Source organism: Cajanus cajan, chromosome 3 (assembly GCF_000230855.2).
Source record: "Cajanus cajan strain Asha chromosome 3, NIPB_CcT2T_4, whole genome shotgun sequence".
Taxonomy (NCBI): Eukaryota; Viridiplantae; Streptophyta; class Magnoliopsida; order Fabales; family Fabaceae; genus Cajanus; species Cajanus cajan.
Genome location: NC_138519.1, coordinates 57231629 through 57251633, shown reverse-complemented (window position 1 = coordinate 57251633; position 20005 = coordinate 57231629). Strand labels below are relative to the sequence as shown.

At 38.5% G+C, this 20005-nt stretch overlaps 2 pseudogenes; both read left to right on the top strand.

Moving 5' to 3' along the window:
* Positions 1–430: 430 nt before the first annotated feature.
* On the top strand, positions 431–3254 carry LOC145956344 (uncharacterized; annotated as a pseudogene).
* Positions 3127–14710, top strand: LOC145956343 (uncharacterized; annotated as a pseudogene).
* The last annotated feature ends 5295 nt before the right edge of the window (positions 14711–20005 follow it).

Here is a 20005-nt window from a genome sequence, read left to right as displayed (position 1 = left end):
TAAAAATTCCACTTATTACTAATATAACTAATAGACCTATCAAATAATTGTGGCCATGACAGGAAAAAGTCTGTATACCCCTTTTCTATAGTGTTGAGCAAGGTGTATTTTAGGGATTGATCTTGGCATATTAAATAAATGTTAGATGTGGCATATTAATTATATCATGCATTTGTGATGTAGAATGGATCGTAGTTGGATGAATTCTAAAAGAATCACCAATGAGTATCAAAATGGGGTTGAACAATTTTTGGAATTTGCTCAATGAAATCAAGAAGATTTGAATGGGAAGTTTTATTGTCCTTGTGTTAACTGTTTAAATGGGAGGCGACATACAATTGATGAAATACGGGACCATCTTATCTGTGATGGGTTTCTAACGAGTTATACAACATGGATATGGAATGGTGAACATAAAGAGATACAAACAATGTCTCAAACTCAGCACGATGATAAAGTAATGGATGACCAAATAGAGGACATGATTCGTGATGTGGGACAAGAGTCTTTTCAGCAAGCACATTCACATGTGTATGATGATTTAAAAAGTGACTTAGAGACACCTTTGTTTCCTGACTGTATAACCTTCACGCGATTATCAGCAGTGTTAAGATTGATGAATTTAAAGGCAAGAAATGGTTGGAGTGATAAAAGTTTCACAGAGTTGCTTCAGTTGTTGAAGCAAATGCTTCCAAAAGACAACACTTTGTCAGACCGTCACTATGAGGCGAAGAAGGTTTTGTGTCCCATGGGTTTACAATACAAGAAAATACATGCATGTCCTAATGATTGTATATTGTAGAGGAAAGAGTTTGAAGCAGTGCACAAGTGTCCCCGCTGTGGGGTATCACAATATAAAGTAAAGGATGATGGTGGTAATAATGATGAAGATATAGCAAATAAGGGGCCTCCAACAAAGGTGTTATGGTATCTTCCAATCATTCCAAGGTTCAAGCGATTATTTGCTAATGCAAATGATGTAGTGAACCTTACATGGCATGCAAACAAGAGAAATTGTGATGGCTTGCTTTGCCATCCGGTTGATTCTCCACAATGGAAAAAAATTGATGCTTTGTTTCCAGATTTTGGTAGTGAGGCAAGAAACCTAAGGCTTGGTCTTGCGACAGATGGAATGAATCCTTTTGGTAACTTAAGCACCAACTACAGTTCATGGCCTGTTCTCCTTTCACTTTACAATTTACCTCCTTCGTTGTGCATGAAGAGAAAATATGTGATATTATGTATGATGATTTCCGTCCCAAAACAACCGGGAAATGACATAGATGTTTATCTAAGTCCATTGATTGAGGACTTGAAAATGTTGTGGGAAGAAGGGGTTGACGTGTTTGATGGGTATCGACAACAAACTTTCAAGTTGTGTGCAATGATATTTTGTACTATTAATGATTTTCCAGCATATGGGAACTTGAGCGGGTATAGTGTTAAAGGACATCATGCATGTCCAATATGTGAACAACAAACAAGCTACCTCCAACTAAAGAATGGAAAGAAAACTGTTTACACTAGGCATCGAAAATTTCTCAAACCTTATCACCCATATCGGAGATTGAAAAAAGCTTTCAATGGGTGTCAAGAACATGAAATTGCACCGACACCCTTAACTGGTGAACAAGTTTATGATTTGGTGAAGGACATAAATGTTATCTTTGGAAAAATTCTAAAGAAGTCAACTGAGAAAAACTTGTGGAAGAAGAGATCAATATTTTTTAATCTTCCTTATTGGTGCCATCTAGATGTTAGACATTGTATAGATGTTATGCATGTCGAGAAAAATGTATGTGATAGTGTAATAGGCACAGTTTTAAATATTAAAGGCAAGACAAATGATGGATTCAATGCTCGTCAAGATTTATTAGAGATGGGTATACGTTCACAATTACATCCAAGGTTAGAAGGTAAGAGAACATATTTGCCTCCAGCATGTCATACTTTGTCCAAAAAGAGAAAATGAGCTTTTGTCAGTGTCTAATAGGTGTGAAAGTTCCACAAGGATACTCTTCAAATGTTAAGAGCTTTGTATCATTGAATGATCTCAAATTGGTTGGCTTAAAATCTCATGATTTTCACATCTTGATGCAACAAATCCTACCTGTGGCTATACGTGACATTTTTCCAAATAATGTTAGAAGTGTGTTAACTCGTTTGTGCTTCTTTTTCAATGATATATCTGCTAAAGTCATTGATCCTGATAAATTGGATGAGTTGGAAAATGAGGCTATTATTATCTTATGCCAATTGGAGATGTATTTTCCTCCAGCCTTTTTTGACATCATGATTCATTTGATAGTTCATCTAGTTAGAGAGATCAAACTGTGTGGCCCTGTTTATTTACGATGGATGTACCCAACTGAGCGTTACATGAAGATTTTAAAAGGGTATAGTAAGAATCTATACCGTCCAGAAGCATCAATTGTTGAAAGGTATATTGCAGAAGAAGCTATTGAATTTTGTTCAGAGTACATGTCTAAAGCAAAACCTGTAGGGCTTCCAAAGTCTCGGCATGAGGATAGATGTGAAGGCCAGGGTACAAAAGGCTTAAAAGTTAAATTCATTCTTCGAAAGGAATTACTTCAAGCACATTTGTATATATTAAACAACACTGATGAGGTCCTCCCTTACATATTTGAACACCAAACTGTTTTGAAGAAAAATAACCCTAGAATGAATGAAAAATCATTGGTCAACGAGCATAACAAGACATTCTTAAAATGGTTTAAAGAAAAAGTATTCAGTGATGATAGTGCTTCTGAAACTTTAAAATGTCTTAAAAATGAGCCTAAGTATAATGTTTATACTTATACTGAATATGATATCAATAAGTTTTCCTTTTACACAAAGTCACAAGATGACAACAGTACCATGCAAAATAGTGGGGTCACTCTTCAAGCTCAATCTATGCATTTTTCTAGTAGGAATGATAAAAATCCTGTTGTGGCATCCACAAGTTATTATGGAGTCATTGAAGAAATTTGGGAGATCAATTATACTAAATTTAAAGTTCCTATTTTTAAGTGCAAGTGGGTTGATATTAACACAGGTGTGCGGACCCGATGAAATGGGATTTACGATGGTAAATTTTAGCAAGGTGGGTCATAAAGAATAGAAATTGATGTGGATCCTAATACTGGGACAGCTTCAGGGCCAAACAGTGTTCAATTTGCAAGTTATTTAGGAACCCTTGCTCGAGACAAGATTAACATTTTAGTTCCTTCTTGGAAAGAAGTCCCACAGGCTACTAAGGATTTGATTTGGCAGGATATTTTGGTATTTCCATTACCTTTACATCATTTGACAGTATATCATTATTTGACAACTTTGTATGATTAGTTTAATTTTATCATTATTAATTTTTCAATTTAAATTTGTTTTGTAGGAAGTGTATCAGATTGAGGATAATGCTATATTGAGGAAAAAAATCCTTCAACATGTTTCTACAAGATTTAGGCAATATAAGTCTTTTCTTACCAGGGTTTGGATAAATGGGAAACAGAAAGGTAATAGTCCTTATGATAAGTATAACATCGACCCTGAAGATTGGGAAAAATTCAAACAATTCAGGAATGACCCTAAATGGCAGGTAAACTGTGTTTATTATTTTTAAAATTTATAATACAACACAAGTATTTTCTCATTATTTTTTGGTGTTATTCAATTATTGCAGGCTATAAGAGAAAAAGCACAGGCTATCCAGGAACATAATGATGCCCCTCACCTATTATCTCGTGGGGGTTATGGTCTCTTAGTGACAAATTATTCTAAAAATGAACTAAAGAGACTAAAGGAAGAAGCAATACAGTCTGGTGCTAGTCAGGATGTAGTTATTGATCCTCCATCTTCTCCTCCACGTCATCAGTTATGGGTAATGGCTCGCACAAAAAGTTCAGGAGAAATGAGTTCCGAGTCAGCTAACCAAATTGCTAAAAAAATTGTAAGTCTTTTTATAAAATAAAACTATTTAACTATTTGCTCAAATTTTTTATTCTATGATATATTGTAAACTAAATTTGTTTATTGTAGAATGAGTTGGATGAGCAAGCATCACAGGGTTCCTTTGTTCCCGACGGGCATCAAGATATATTGAATACTGCCCTTGGACGACCAGAGAATCCTGGTCGTGTTCATACAGCTGGTGTTGGTACTACTATTAGTCAGTACTTTGGACAACGCCAGTCACATGGATTATCCATAGCTAAATTAACTCCCAAGGATTTGGAACTCCTCACACAGCAAGTTGTTGCACAACTCAAGAAAAATGATATCAGTAATACACAGACACAGGATGTTTCTCCAGTTCAAGTAGATCTGGTCCCTGGTAGTAGTAAAGGTAGTTGTCCAACTCCTTCAAGTGCTACTGCTGCGGCTGGTAATGCATTAGGGGATAAGCCTCATGTTGATATCTCTCATCTATGTGAGTTATGCATTGATGATATACCACCTCGTGTAGTGGCCATTGGTAGAGTTTATGAGGGTAGTTCAACCATACACCATGTACCTCACTAGTAGAAAAATAGTCTTTTACGTCGGTCAAAACAAAAAACGACGTAGAAAAGACGCGGTGGCATTTTTGTAAATTTTGTGAACTTTTTTACGTCGGACTTAATAGGGTCCGACGTAAAATGTAAAATCTACGTCGGACGTATTTAATAACCGACGTAAATTTTAAATTTTACGTCTGAGTTTACTGTAGCCGACGTAAAAAATGTTCTCCAAATTTTCCCACTTAAAGAACCATTTCGGTAGGTTTTAAATTGAGCCATTTCGGTAGCTCTCTCACAGAAGCTTCCTTTGGGATTAACTGGGTAGAGGTGCCAGATGCTAAGCTGTGGAAGAGAGGTGCCAGATGCTCTTCGCTGAAACAGGGCTTCAAGCCTTTGAAAGCTGTGGAAGATAGGTGCTTTTTTCTTCATACACACCAACATTGTAGATGCATGGCAACATGAGAAAGGTCACGTTTCCTTTTCCCATGTACAAGTTCCCTTTTGTATGTATTTTTCATTTCATTTTCCCTATCTACTTTCCATCTTCACTCTCTCGTTTCTTCACAGGTAGAAAATTCTTTGCGCGTGGGTGGATCTGTAGCAGAACAGGCCGTTCTCCAAGCAGAACGGGCCGTTCTCCTTGCAGAACGGGCCGTTCTCCTTGCAGAACGGCCCGTTCTGCTTGCACTCAATTTTTTTTTTTAAATTTTTTATCAATTTTTTACGTTGGACATTGGCATGTCCGACGTAAATTTACATCAATTTTCGCGCCTCGACGTAAATTTACGTCTACCGCTTCAACGTCGGAAGTTTCTTCACTCTTTCGTTTCTTCACAGGTAGAAAATGCTTTACGCGTGGGTGGATCTGCAGCAGAACGGGCCGTTCTCCAAGCAGAACGGCCCGTTCTCCTTGCATAACAGCCCGTTCTGCTTGCACTCAATTTTTTTTTTAAAATTTTTTTCACTTTTTTATGTCGAACATTGGCATGTCCGACGTAAATTTACGTCGGTTTTCACACCCCGACGTAAATTTACGTCTACCGCTTCAACGTCGGAAGTTTTTCTAACGTAAAAACCCCTAAAATGGCCGATGTAAAAGGTGTATTATGTACTAGTGCCTCTAACAACTAATTTGGTCAAGGTGGTTGTTGAGTTTGTTCAAGACTTTGATGCTCATGTTCCTATGCCTACTTCAGAGGTTCAACTGGTTGGACAGGCCCTACAGACTTTCTTTTCATGGCCAAGACATCTTGTGAGACTTATTTCATCATCTAAGAAGACACAGGATATTCCAACAGTTCATAGGTCCAAACCCAGTAATGATCCTATATGTGATTTGCGTGAGGCATCATTGACTTTAACTTATGGCAACCCATTTAAGGTGACTTTGTCCGACTTATATAAAGACTATTTAACTTTTTTTTTTTGTTTTAGGTTGGTTACTTATCCAACTTGACTATTTCAGGTTATGTCTTGGAAGTCTATTTGGTGTTGGTGGTAATGATTTTGTGTTCTATATTACATTTGATGATATACGTGAATTAATAGAATGAAAAATGCTTAACATCTCAATCATACAATTTTGGATGTTGTAAGTACACAATTCTTATTAGTATCAATATTTATTTAATTAATTATGATTCATTCTAAATTACTTTTCTTTTATAAATTTTAGTTATCTAAATCAAAAAATTGAAGAGCATGGCTATGATGACTTGTATGGATTTTTGGAGCCCTAATCCATACAAAAATCAGGGAATAAGAAAGAAGAGGCTATAAATTATATAAATGATAGGATAAAGAACTCCTAGAAGCAAATTTACTTGGCTCCTTACATTGATCAGTAAGTACATGTTTCTTATTGCATTTAATTTATGTAATTTATATATATATTGTTTAACTAAATTTGGCTCAATGCAGAAATCATTGGCAGCTGTTAGTTCTTTGTCCTATGAGTAATGTTGCTGTATGGTTTTTTTCTTTGCATCATAAGCCCACTATACATGTCAAACATTTAGTTAAAAGGTAAACTTGAATTTGTAATACGTTTTTTACTTTTATGCTCTTTATTATAAAATTTTAATTATGTAACTTATGTTCATTTTATTTTCTTTAGTGTTATGGTTGTGTATAATGTCATGAGTGGTATATCTACTGCACTGTCAAAGAACTCAGAATGGATTTACCCCATGGTAAGTATGATGGAAAACTTGTTGGAGAATCCGGATTGATGTGAATCCTCTTCAAGTTCCTCCCTAGATCTTTGGCTCCTTGATTCTTCCTAAGCTTTGCTAAGGTCTCCAATGGAGGAGGAGACCTTAGAACCACCACGGTTTGGTGGAGAACTCTCCCAAGAGACGCCACTCCTTGATGAAGAGATATGTCTATTCAATTCTCACCACACTCTTCTAGTGAAGGGATAAGAGAATTGGATGAATATCAAAGAGGTTTAGGGACTTTTAGAAGAGAGAAATCTGAAAAATCTTCAGAAAATAATTCTCAATATCTCAAAAAGTGTCTTACAATGAAAGGAAAACAAGTATATAGGAGTAGGAAGCTTGGAGAGCAAGCTAGTCTTAACCATGGTTCACTAGGAACCACGGTAAGGTCTAGCTAACCACCCATGGTCTAGAGGCTTGGAGTGCAAGCTACTCACTTAGCTTGCTTGGTAAGCAAGCTAAGGAGAAGCTTGTGCTTCAAGCTTCTAAACTTGAGAGGAGACAAACAATTCTGCCAATGTGAACACAAACCCAAGTTGGGCGGCTCTTTGGACTTTATTTTACTCCAACCGGTTTTGAAAATGTTGATTTGGTTTAGTTAGGTTCATCCAATGTGAATGGAACCTAGCTAAATCAAATCTATAAAAAATTAGGAGTAAAATGAGTCCAATATGTAAAATTTTGCCTAGGCCCACCTCTAGGCCCAATTACAATAGAGACTATGAGACTAAAAAGAGGAATCATACTCAATACTCATATTGAGCATAGGTCTAAGAAGAACCTCCTCTATAGAAGCCTCCTCTAGCCTCCTGACCATGGACCTAGTTAAAGGCCCAATGGTCTTCAAGTGTGAGCCTCCTTAGATGAACCTTCACCCTTCTTGGTCTTACCTCTTCCAAAGGGATCCTTGGGGATTAGATTTCCATCAGAGTAAGTGGTTCGTAATTAAAGTCAATGTCCCTAAGAAATTCTTTTATTACCTTAATTAAACAAAACTATTTATACTACTTTATTTGGTGTTCATTCTAGAGTTATAAACAACAATGACATTATGAATGTGGATACTATGTCATGAATTGGATGTCAGAAATAATTGAAGGGGAGTAACAAATGGTTGGAGTGAGGTACATTTAAAAATATTGTTAATTTCTTTTAATGCTTTTTATGATGTAACTAATATATGATGTATATATGTTGCAGCTTTTTGAAGATGCTACACCATTGGGGGAAACCAAATTGGAAGACATTCGGATTCATTGGGGAAATTTGTTTTTAGAAAAATTTAGAAATAGATCATGTTGAAAGGTCTAGTATTACATGTAAAATTTAGAAATAGGTGAATGTGGTTTCAGTATTAGGCTGCCCAGTGCATGTCTAATGTAGTGTGACCTAAATTTTTTGATCTTTTCTTCTCCTTGTAAGAGAAAAACTCTTCTTTATGGATACTAGATTATCCTCTCTTGGTTTCCAAGTATATTGTTTCTTTAGTATTATATATATTATATAATGATGTAATTGAGCCATTTCTATAATGATAACGATCCCAAATTGGTCTCTGTTGGTTTCTCTTACATTGGATAATTGAATCAGTTTTTGTAGGTTGTTTATAATTGAATCAATTTTATTTTAAAAATTAACCTGGTTAAAAAAAATACAATCTATAGCGGTTCTAAGCAAAAACTGACTTAGATGTATATATGCACATCTAAGTCGGTTTTGAATAAAAACCGTCTTAGATTTCTATATATACATCTAAGTTAGTTTTGAATAAAAACCGTTTTAGATCTGTATATATTCATCTTAGTCAGTTTTGATAAAAAACGACTTAGATGTATGTGCACATCTAAGACAATTTTGTAAAAATCGACTTAAATGTATAATTACATCTAAGTCAGTTTTAAAAACTGACTTAGATGTATAAATACATCTAAGTCGGCTTTTAAGTAACCTACATAGATATGTTCATTCATCTACGACGACCTTATCTAAGTCGGTTTTAAAACCGATGTAGATATGGCAAAATAACCGACTTAGAATACAATCCTTCTAGTAGTGTTAATAAAACTAAGCCTTGATTAACGTTTTTACCCTATGTTGTTTGTAAATATTTGTAAAATAATTATTGTTAGTTTGGCTTTAATATTTGCTATTTGTTTAAATTGCACAATTGTTTGGAATAAAAAATGCACAAAAACCATTGCAAACAACTTTTTCCTCTATACTCGAGGGCAAAAGTGGGATAACCATAGGGAGTGGGTGACATACGGCTGACCGTAGATTAGTCTAGCTACCCACAGGTCATTGTCAAAAATCATCGTTTGAGATGTTAACTGATCACTCTAGCTTGATGCACTGGATGGACCTTGTTGTCTACCAGTTGCCATTGGTAGAGATATTGGATCCCTATAATGGGGCTGTCGAAACTTGAATGAAGAAGACCTAACGTCTTGTTTAAAAATCTCATCGATGTTGAAATACCCGATGACCGGACTAATCCTCTGTTGGTGGTTTTGAAGAGTTCATGATGTTGCCACGCACCAATGTTTTGCTCAAAACATTAGAAAAAGAAAATTGTTTTGAAACAGAGTTGGGCACTAGGGCCGGTTAGGCACAGGGAAGGTGTTAAGCACCCCACTGCGTTTAGTGTTAGTAGCCTATAACGTATTCATTAACAAAATTAAGCGGAGATTAATGTTTTTACCCTTTTATTACAGATATATGATTATGTTATCTACATGATCTCTACTCTAATCATACATTATTTTAAAGAAATAAATGAAACAATAAATAAGAGAAAGAATAGAGAGAAGAACCTCTGAAGCAAGCTTTTATAATGAAAAATTTGAAGGTGCTTTATGGCAACCTTCTCACTCTTCAAAAGCCTCTTTAATGATCAAAAACTTAAACTAGAAACTCTGAGATCTCTGCCAAAGGGTTCAAAGATCTCTTAATTAGGCTCTCAATGAGTTTATTTACTCAAAGTGCTTCTAAATAGAGTGAAGAGAGAGGGAAAACTCAATTTTTGAAATTGGAGCTGGTGTGTAAGGTATGGGGAGCCACCCCTTTTTAATAGGTTGTAGAGGGTTGGAACGACCGTTCCAAGGGGATAATGACCGATCTCACCCTTTTTTGCAAGTGTAAAAGTTTGTTTGGGAATCACCATACCCAATTTGGAACTGCCATTTTGAGGGACATTCGGTATGACCGTTCTTGTGACCAATATGGCCATTCTTAGTGTTCAAAAACTTGTTTTCTTGGTTTTTTTGACTCCTTGGAGTACCTTTTGGGGGTACGTTACCTTTATTTGAAGTATCCTTGAGTCCATGACTTTTGTTGGGGGTCACTTCCTTCATTTTTGAAGCTTTCTACCTTCGAATTCTTAACCCGGACAAAAATTGGTGTCTACAACTGTCCTTCTTTACTTGACCTTCGAATAAAGATACATTCTTTTTTTGAGGGCAAGTAAAGACGTAGATGTGTGTCTAACCAGGCCTTCAGATGCTTGATACTTAGTACATCATCTAAAGATTGAGTGTTATGTAAAATTTTCTTCAAGTCTTGAATGTTGATATTCAATATTGCCTAAGCTGAACCTCTCTAGGTTGGGCAAAGATTAATAGTTCTTGCCGACTATTTTGAGCAGCCTGTCTAGGTTGGGTATTTTTGGCCTCTTCAAGTCTTTAGTGTACAGTCGTTAGGTGTTATAGGCCTCCTCAAGTCACCAGAGTATAGTTGTTCACATGACCCGGTTAGGTATTATGGACCTCCTCAGGTCACCAGAGTATGATTGTTGACCTGTCTGACTCGGGTATCCTCGAATCGACTTCCCTTAGCCCCTAGAATATGGTCGATTCACCTTTTATCTGGGTTGGATATTATTAAATCAGCCTCCCTAGGCCCCTAGAGTACGATTCGTTCACCTGTCTGAGTCTAGGTATTATGGACCTCCTCAGGTCACCAGAGTACGGTTGTTCACCTGTTCGGTTCGGGTATCCTCGAATTAGACCCCCTAGTCCCCAAAGTATGATCGATTCACCTTTTATCTGGGTTGGGTATTGTTGAATTGACCTCCTTAGGCCCTTACAGTACAATTGATTCACCTATTTGGGTTTAGGTATTATGGACCTCCTCAGGTCATTGGAGTATAGTTGTTCACTTGTCTAACTAGGGTATCCTCAGGTATCCTTTGAAGTTAGCGGAAATACACACAAAAGGGGGGGGGGGGGGTTGAATGTGTGTGTGTGTTCGAAGGAAGATTTTTCAAAAATTTTTTTTGTGAAGATACTCCTTTTTCTTTTAATAAAGAGAATATTCATGCACTATTAAAAACTTGTGCAGGCTTCACTAGTACAAAAGAGGTGTACTACGTCGGATATTTTGAGCTTTTTACGTCAGAAAACATACTGACATAAAAGCGGAGACGAAAATTTTACGTCAGATCTGCAAAAATGATGTAAATTTACGTCGGACATTACGACATCCGATGTAAAAAAGTAGAAAAAAAACAAAAAAAAAACATAAAAATGCCAGCAGAACAGGCCGTTCTGCTTGGAGAACGGGTCGTTCTGCTTGGAGAACGGGTCGTTCTGCTTGGAGAACGGGCCGTTCTGCTTTCAGAACGGACCATTCTACTTGCAGAACGGGTCGTTCTACTTGTAGAACAGGCCGTTCTACTTGCAGAACAAGCCATTCAGCTTCATATAACAACCCAAAAGAAAACGCCCACTACCTATACAAATAGAACAGCCAAAAAATCAAATAAAACAGATAGCCAGAGTAGCAATGCGAAGTAGAAAAGTGCTAATGAAACCTTGATTCATACCTGAGGAGTAGCAACAATGTGCAAATGAGTAACAAAGAGTTCATCCCTCTACAAAAGACAAAAAAACGATTCAGTAACAAAGGAGAGGGAGAGGGTTTAGAGAGAAAAAAATGAAAAGTGATAAAGAGAGAATGCGCGCGGTATGCCTCGCGCTCTCTTATTCAAATTTGCGTCCTTTTTTACATCTGACGTAAAAAAGTTCGCAAAAATTACAAAAATTCCACCGCATTTTTTTTACGTCGTATTTTCGTATTTCTGACGTAAAAGGGGTGACGTAATATGCTGATTTTCCACTAGTGCTTGTCTGACTAGGAAGCTTTTTGCGTCCAATAAAATTGATAGTCTGCTTCAAGAAACAAGTTGAGTAAATATGTTTTCCGTTTGAAAGGATTTATCGTCCAAAAATATTGCTTCTTCAAAAAATAGTGGACAAGTGTGTTTTCATCTAACAGTTTGTTGAAATGAAAGTAGATGAAAGATGAAGTTTTTAAACAAATAGTGTTTGAGAAATAGCAAAAGGTATGCACATATTTTTATATTGGTTCACTCAATTTGAGCTACGTCTAGTCTCCTTCAACTGACGGGTTCTACTAATCACAGAGGATTACAAGTATTCTCAACCATTTTTGGCTCGTACGTTAACTTCACTTGTCGACGCTAGTATTCTTAACCACTTCTGGTTTTCTAAGTATTCTTGACCACTTCTGGTTCGCAAGTATTCTTTCAACCATCCTCTTCAGGCTTTACAGCAAATAAAGGTGTTGAGTGTGTTTGCAACTCTCACAAATAGGATAGGATAGTTTCTACACTCACTAAGGTGTGTAACCTTAGTTTTACAAGAATAGGTGTCTGAGTGTTTTGTTTACTCTCGTAGAGAGGATAGACTAATAGCAACACTCACTAAGATAAGCTATCTTAGTTTTTATACAGATATACAGGAAATGCTTTGAGAAGAAATGTAGCTTATGCTTTTTCGCTTTCTTTTTCTTATTGCACGTTTTCTCTACCTCTCTATTCTTCTTTCTTTTTCTTCTTCTTTACCTTGATACTTATAGCCAGTTGATAAATCTTCTCGTTGTTTGAATTCAAATTTTCCCATTGGAGCGTAGGTTCATGTCGTTGCAGATGGAGACTTGTTCATGGCTATGTATATCTTTTCATTTAATGCATTTGATCTTGCATTAAATGTTTGCTTGTATACATGAAGTCCTTTTGTGTAGTTGATTATTTCAATGTCTGACTTCAATCATGATCTAGGCATATTTGTACTTTTTCTCATCAGTTTAGCTGCTGTGGTGCTGTCTTTCTCTAAAAAGTAGGTGTCCTTTTTGTGACACACGCAACTTTGACTTGTGAATCCACGCTTTCCTATTTTTCTCCTTTCTATATTCAGCTTTGATGTCCTTTTGTGTTTCTTGTATGATTTCACTCAATGTGATTAGTGGACTTCAGACGTGCTTCATTATTTTTCCACTGCGTCTAGATACACATTTTAGTTTTGATTCTTCATCTGGTCTTGAGTACCCTTTACGTCTGGTAGTGATGACTTCATCTGCTTGTTCGTTAGACTTCATCTAATGATTTCTAAATCCATGTTGATGTTTAGCCAACTTTCATCCTATTCTTTACTTAGTCTCATATGATGCCTGTTTTGGTCTTACGTCTGATCCCTCAGGCTTTAGCTGATAGATTCGTCTTATCTTGTATTTGATTTAGGCCTGAATCAACCTTAGTCTTGATACTAGCTTTGCTATCGTCTGATGTCTTGTTCAATTTGATTATGATTGATCATACTTTGTCCTTCATTTTTCCTGAACTTATTGTTATCCATCTGAAACACTAATGAACATGTTAGAAATAACAATATGTATTATATTTGTCATATTCAAAACCTCGATGGGAATTGTGAATGCGCTTCGTTTGACTTAACAGTCTCCCCCTTTTTGACGATGACAAATATAATCTGTCAAGTCATTTTTAGATGTATCCTTTATACAGGTTTATACATATCAAGCATCTTGTATCAAACATAGAGCAAACAAATATCATGTGATGTAAAGGTTTCTATTGTTCATCCTCTAAAGTTCTAAGGTTCCTCCCCCTTAGACTATGCTCTCCCCCTTACATAGTGATTTTTCAGTTTTCAGTTGATAGATATTTTATGTGTTCTTTCTCCCCCTTCGTAATCATAAAAAATAAATAGAGGGCGAGTGCTTTATACTATTGATCATCTATCAATTCCATTCCTAGCCTATCTCGCAGCCAGACATATCTATCTTCTTGAAGGGGTTTGGTGAAGATATCAACTAGTTGTTCTTCAGTCTTAACATAAATCAGTTCAAACATTCCTTTTTGCACATGATCTCTAATGAAATGATGTTTAATTTCTATATGCTTAGTCCTAGAATGCAAAACATGATTTTTAGAAATGTTAATTGCAGCAGTGTTATCATAGAGTACATGAATACTACTTTCATAAATTTTGTAGTCTTCCAGCTGATGTTTGATCCAAAGCAATTGCGTAAGACACTGCCCTGCGACAACATACTCATCTTCACAAGTTGATAAGGCAATCATGCTTTGCCTCTTGCTAGTCCATGAAACTAAGCAGCAACCAAGGAAATGACATCATCCCCTAGTTCTTTTTCTCTCCCATTTGTCTCCTGCATAATCTGCATCACAATATCCTAGAAGGGAAAAATTCTGGCTTCTATAGAAGATGATGCCTAGGTTAGCTGTTCCTTTAAGGTATCTTAAGATTCTTTTAACAGCTTGTAAGTGTACCTCTTTAGGTCGTACTTGAAACCTGGTACAGACGCAGATGCTAAACATGATGTCTAGTCTTGATGTTGTTAGGTATAAGAGAGAACCAACCATTCCTTGGTACATTGTGTTATCAACGTCTGGTGATTCTTCGTCCAGACCAAGAGTAGTTGAAGGATGCATCGATGTATTCATTGGTTTTGCATCTTCCATCTTAATATTTTACAGTAATTCTTTTGTATATTTCATCTGATGAATTTGATTCCTTCGTCTGAATGGACGATTTGAAGTCCTAGAAAGAACTTTAGAGCCCCATCATGCTCATTTCAAATTCATCTTGCATAAGCATGGAAAACTCTTGGCAAATATATTCATTAGTAGCACCAAATATTATGTCGTCTATGTAGATTTGAACTATTATGAAATCAACCTTTATTTCTTTTCTAAACAAGGTGCTGGCAATTTTGCCCCTTATAAAATTATTATTTGTTAGAAAGAGCTTAATTTTTCATACCATGCACGTGGTGCCTGTTTTAATCCATACAAAGCTTTGTTTATTTTGAAAACATGAGATGATAGTAGTTCGTTTTCAAAACCAGGAGGTTGACTCACGTAAACCTCTTCCGAGATTGTTCCATTTAAAAATGCACTTTTAACATCCATCTAGTATAATTTCATGCTAGTACATGCGGCAAAAGCAAGTAAAATTCTAATGGCCTTTATTCTGGCAATAGGTGCAAAGGTTTCAATAAAGTCTATACCTTTCTGCTGACAGTACCTTTTTGCAACTAACTGTTGAGATTTCCGTTGAAGTACTTTTGTTATAATTGTAAATCAGTTTGATTCAATCAACGGTCTCAAACACGGCAAGTATACCGGCCGTTCAAGTAGTAAAAATATCGTATCCACAGGGATTAGAAGGTAATATAAGCATTTATTGACTATTCGTGACTAAAGAATAATTCCAATTTCATAGTTTGTGCAGTGAATTCAAAGTTGTGACTATTGGAATGAAAGCTGTAAATAAATATTGTTTTGTGAGTGGAAAAGGTAAGGAATGGTATTGTGGTATTGTGAGGTTGTGGGGGTCAGATTTCACCAAACGTAACACTAATGTATCCTTAATCTCTTGTTGAATTCATTGCTTAGTCAACCCAAGAGTTTACTCAAACCTAATCCCTTAGAGAAAGAGCCTAGGTGCGGATATTGAATATCAATCCCTTGAGTACCCAATATCTACACCCGCATTACGGGCTAGGGTTTAAGACTACTAATGGGTCAAGCTCTATCCCTAGATACAATCACCACTAGGCATATGTTTTAGAACTAGTTTCAAAGGTTATTTTCCAATACCCATGGAACCTTAAATCATGCAAAGGGTGATCAATCCAAAGCAAGCATTAAGAATAGAAACAAACACAACAAAGAATAAAACAACATGTATATATATCATTAAAACCATAAAGATTACAATAGAGTACGTTGGTTACATCTAACCCCACAAAATGGGTGAAACCACTCACAACAATGAGGGCAAATACAAAATAGAGATGGAAGAGGAAGTGAAGAACCGAAGGAAAGATCCGCACACGGACGATCCCAAGCCCGGGAATCCCTTCCGCAGCTCCTGGAGGCGCCCAATGTGAGAATGGGGGTTTCTCCCCCAAAAATGGCTTCAAATACGAGCTTGGGAGATCAGATTAGGGTTTCACGCCCAGCTTGTAAGTCTTCGCGCCCGGCGCGTAATCTTTTGAACACTTTCTGCCTCATTGAAAGCCCGGCGCAATTCCATTTTACGCCCGGCGTAATGTCTTCCAGAGAGTTTCAAGCCTCTCTGTCTCGATCACGCCTGGCGCGGGTAGTTTCGCGCCCGGCGCATGTGTAACTTGCAGAATATTGAATGCTCTACTCTTCTCAAGCCCGGCGCGGTTCATATTGCGCCCGGTGCAGCCACTCTGCTCTGCTCCTTAGCTCCTTAGATTTCCAATCCTAAGGTCTTCCATCCTCAATTCACTAGCTCAATATCTGCACAAAAAATGAGGTGTATTAAGGTATTGTTAGCTGAATTTGGGTTAGTTATATCTGCACGCAAAATGAACCAAAAAGAGAACAATTATATTGCAATGGTTCAAAGGATGAGTGGAATTTGTTCAATAAGTCTCATCCAAAAAGAGGTAAAATTGAGACTTAACACTAACCTTGCTTTGTTTCTTACCACATTTCCTTATTGTCGCCACCCGCCGAAACGGACCTTGGCATTCGCGACGATGGTTGGACTCTTTTTAAGTTTTGAAAGATGATGGATTGTTAGAACGACTTATTCTCAAACTGAGACCTCATCGAGCTAACAATTTTGTTTAAATGACTCTCACCAATCCATGTTAATCCCAAGCGGGACCCTCCATGGATTAGTGGTTTTCGCAAAAAGAAGGGGTTCTTGGAGTCGCCACCAATGTTTTACTCAAAACATTGGAAAAAGATATAAGGCAATTGATTTTCGCAAATCAACTTCGGCCATTACAACCAGAGTTGGGTAAGGGAGTCGGTTACGTGCGAGGAAGGTGTTAGCACCCCACAACGCCCCTTTCGGGTTCCCTATGACGGATTATTTCATAAATAATAGTGTAAAGTTACTAAATTACCCCTATTTATTAGAAACGATTATGAGTAAAATATTTACATGATGAAAACTCTAAACATGCAATGCAACAATCAAAAAGCAATAAATAAAAGCGGTAAAAGAAGGGATTTGGAAAGAAACCTTCGAAGCGGGCTTTTATATATTCAAAACGAAGTTTAGAAGGCTTTTTGGCGCTCCTTCCCACTACACGTCCGCTCGCTCCTTTCCCTAAAGATGATTTTTACTATGGAAATCAAAGAGATTTCCCTTCGACTTGTTCGAGTCTCAAGCTAATGGCTCATGACTCAAGAACTTCGTCGGATTGGCTCTCGGAGAGACTTCTAGGGCAGAGAATAGCTCAAAAACCCAAGAATACTCAGCACGAGGGTCCAGAAGTGTGTAAAAAGTGTGGGAGGATGTGCCAATGACGTCCTATTTATAGGATTGAGGCGCAATACGGCCTGGGAGGTCAATACGGCCCGTACTGGGTTTTTGAACTACAGTACGGCCGTATTGAATTTGGTACTGCCGTACTGAAGTTCAAAAACTTTAGTACGGCCGTATTGAGTTCACTACGGCCGTATTGCAGTTCAAATGGCTCAGTACGGCCGTACTGAACCTCTAGGAGGGTGTATTGAGCTCCAATCCTCGCACACCCTTATTCTAAGCTACTCTAAGACTTCTAGACCTACAAAGAATCATCCTAGGGTCTTCCAGGAGTCCTTCCGGCTGACTTTCCTTCGGTCTTTGAGAGTCTTTGAGCTTTATTTCTGACCCGGACAATTTTAGGGGTCTACAGCTGCCCCCCCTTTACATAGTCGAACGACTTTTTGGTGTACCGGTTGACAAGTAAAGGAGTTGACCCAATTGTCCGGGGAGTAAGCCATCCTTCCGACTTGTCGTGTCTTCCGGTGGGAAAATTGTTGAGTGGCCTCTCCAGGTTGAGTATTAGTCGTCGCCTCTCCAGGCTCGTGCATACCTCGGTGTTTCTGACAACCTCGGTAGCGTGAGTTTGCCCTCTCCAGGGTCTGCATGCCTCCGTGTTTCTGACGACGTTGGCAGCTGCATACCTCCGTGTTTCTAACGACGGGGTAGCTGAGTATTGGTCGTCGCCTCTCCAGGCTCGTGCATACCTCGGTGTTTCTGACAACCTCGGTAGCTACATACCTCCGTGTTTCTGACGACGGGGTAGCTGAGTATTAGTCGTCGCCTCTCCAGGCTCGTGCATACCTCGGTGGTTCTGACAACCTCGGTAGCTGCATACCTCCGTGTTTCTAACGACGGGGTAGCTGAGTATTAGTCGTCGCCTCTCCAGGCTCGTGCATACCTCGGTGTTTCTGACAACCTCGGTAGCTGGATACCTCCGTGTTTCTGACGACGGGGTAGCTGAGTATTAGTCGTCGCCTCTCCAGGCTCGTGCATACCTCGGTGTTTCTGACAACCTCGGTAGCTGCATACCTCCGTGTTTCTGACGACAGGGTAGCTGAGTATTAGTCGTCGCCTCTCCAGGCTCGTGCATACCTCGGTGTTTCTGACAACCTCGGTAGCTGCATACCTCCGTGTTTCTGACGACGGGGTAGCTGAGTATTAGTCGTCGCCTCTCCAGGCTCGTGCATACCTCGGTGTTTCTGACGACCTTGGTAGCGTGAGTTTTCCCTCTCCAGGGTTTGCGGTTTGCCCTCCCAAGGGTTGCATACCTCCGTGCTTCTGGTCGCTTTGGTAGCGTGAGTTTGCCCTCTCCAGGGATTTGTGATGATTTTGTCTCCACAGTCCACGATGCTGCTTCGACGGTTGTTTTTGATTTTGGTGCCGCTGAGGGCTGGATAACGCAGGGATCCGTCTAGGGGATGTGCAGTTACTCATAGGTTCTTGTGTCCCAACTTTCCATTGCGTAGTTGGTGCCCACTGGGGAAATTCTGATTCCTTGGGGATGTAGACACAAAGATGCTCTTTCTGAGGTGAGCGATGCCTTATGATTGGCTGACGTCCTTTCGACGTTGGTGGAGTATCCCGGTTATCCTTATTTGGGTGACTCTTTTGATTTTCTGGTTTTGTTGCCTCAGCGTAGGCTGTTATCCGCTGGGGGATTCTGTTGTGATGATTTTGTCTCCACAGTCCACGATGTTGCTTCGATGGTTGTTTTTGATTTTGGTGCCGCTGAGGGCTGGATAACGCAGGGATCCGTCTAGGGGATGTGCAGTTACTCATAGGTTCTTGTGTCCCAACTTTCCATTGCATAGTTGGTGCCCACTGGGGAAATTCTGATTCCTTGGGGATGCAGACACAAAGATGCTCTTTCTGAGGTGAGCGATGCCTTATGATTGGCTGACGTCCTTTTGACGTTGGTGGAGTATCCCGGTTATCCTTATTCGGGTGACTTTTTTGATTTTCTGGTTTTGTTGCCTCTGTGTAGGCTGTTATCCGCTGGGGGATTCTGTCGTATTGATTTTGATTGGCCTCTTCTGTTAGGCGGATTATCTTGACGTTCGAATTCCGCTTGGGGAACGGTTATTGATCTTTTCGGATTTTCCTTTTTTGGAGGAGTGCCTCTGAGTAGGCGAATGGGGATTGAGGATCTTGTGTATCTCAGAGTATTATTTAGAAAACCTCTTTAGGCTTAGCTTCACTCGTCGCTCGAGTTGGAAAGCTATCTTCCACTGAGGAAGTCTGAGTCCTTTGACTCGGATATTTTGTTTGGATGATCATGCTTCCATTGGGGAATCTTGCTGATCTTGCTCTGATAGCTTTCACTGGGAATTCGGCCCAAGAGTGCAAGCTGAGGTGTCTCTGGGGAGTATTATTTCGGCAAGCCTCTCCAGGCTCAGTTATTCTGTACAATTTGCTGGATTTTCTGAATTTTTGCCTTTTTTGTTGATTTTTCGGCTTTTTCTGTTGGCTGCTGTCATACACAACAAATTTTTCCTATTTTTTCTATTTTATGTGACTGCCTCATGATAAGGTCTTTGAATGTGCAACTAATGTGTGTGATGCACAAAATGCAAGTTTAATCATTTTGTTAATGATTTTAGAAAATGAATGGCTCTCCCTATCCTCCTCTTCTTGGAGGAATTTCTATCGTCGA